Below are 752 nucleotides of genomic sequence, written 5' to 3' on the forward strand. Positions count from 1 at the left end.
CGCCTTCTGTGGGTCCCAAGCTCATTTAAGATGTGAGTCGAAATTTTAACCATCCGTCTTGCAGCATCCATGATGATATAGGGGTTCATTAGTTCACACGGAATACATGTGAAGGCACCTTTAATGCTGAACAATACATGCAGGTTTGGAGCAACATAAGCTGCTATGTCAACAATGTGTTTTGCATGAACAGCCTTGCTTATTTCAGCAAGACAAGCAAAACCACATTCTGCAGCATGGCTCCGTAGTAAAAGAGTCCGGTAAACTGGCCTGCCTAAAGTCCTGACTTTTCAGAATCAATAGGAGCTTTATTGCCACATAGTGTTTTACACATACGAGGAATTTGCTAGAGATTCAACATCTCTACCCCCCCCCCAATCCCCACCTTACTCCCCGCACCTTTGCTTGCTCCTCTCCCATTTTCTCCACCCTAAACCACCCTCACCGTCCACCTCCACCACTGGTTCTAAGTCCTCCAGGTTTGACACGTGTCACAAATACAACGCACAACCTGCCTTCCCGTTCCACAATGGCGAAAAAGCCCAGTAAGCTCTGTCTGATATGTGCTGGGTCCAGGCTACAAGGAAAATGGCACTCGTGACTCTTCCCAGGACAAGCTGGGGCCCAGTGTGCTGGTAGTCTCCTCTATCACTGTCTTGATAGGTAACAGAAAAAGCATGGTGAATGTGTTAAGAAACAGGAAGCACTCAACATATCCTGCAAATTCGCAGCCTGTGGAAAAAAGTGGGCCA

Source organism: Micropterus dolomieu, linkage group LG10 (assembly GCF_021292245.1).
Source record: "Micropterus dolomieu isolate WLL.071019.BEF.003 ecotype Adirondacks linkage group LG10, ASM2129224v1, whole genome shotgun sequence".
Classification (NCBI taxonomy): Eukaryota; Metazoa; Chordata; class Actinopteri; order Centrarchiformes; family Centrarchidae; genus Micropterus; species Micropterus dolomieu.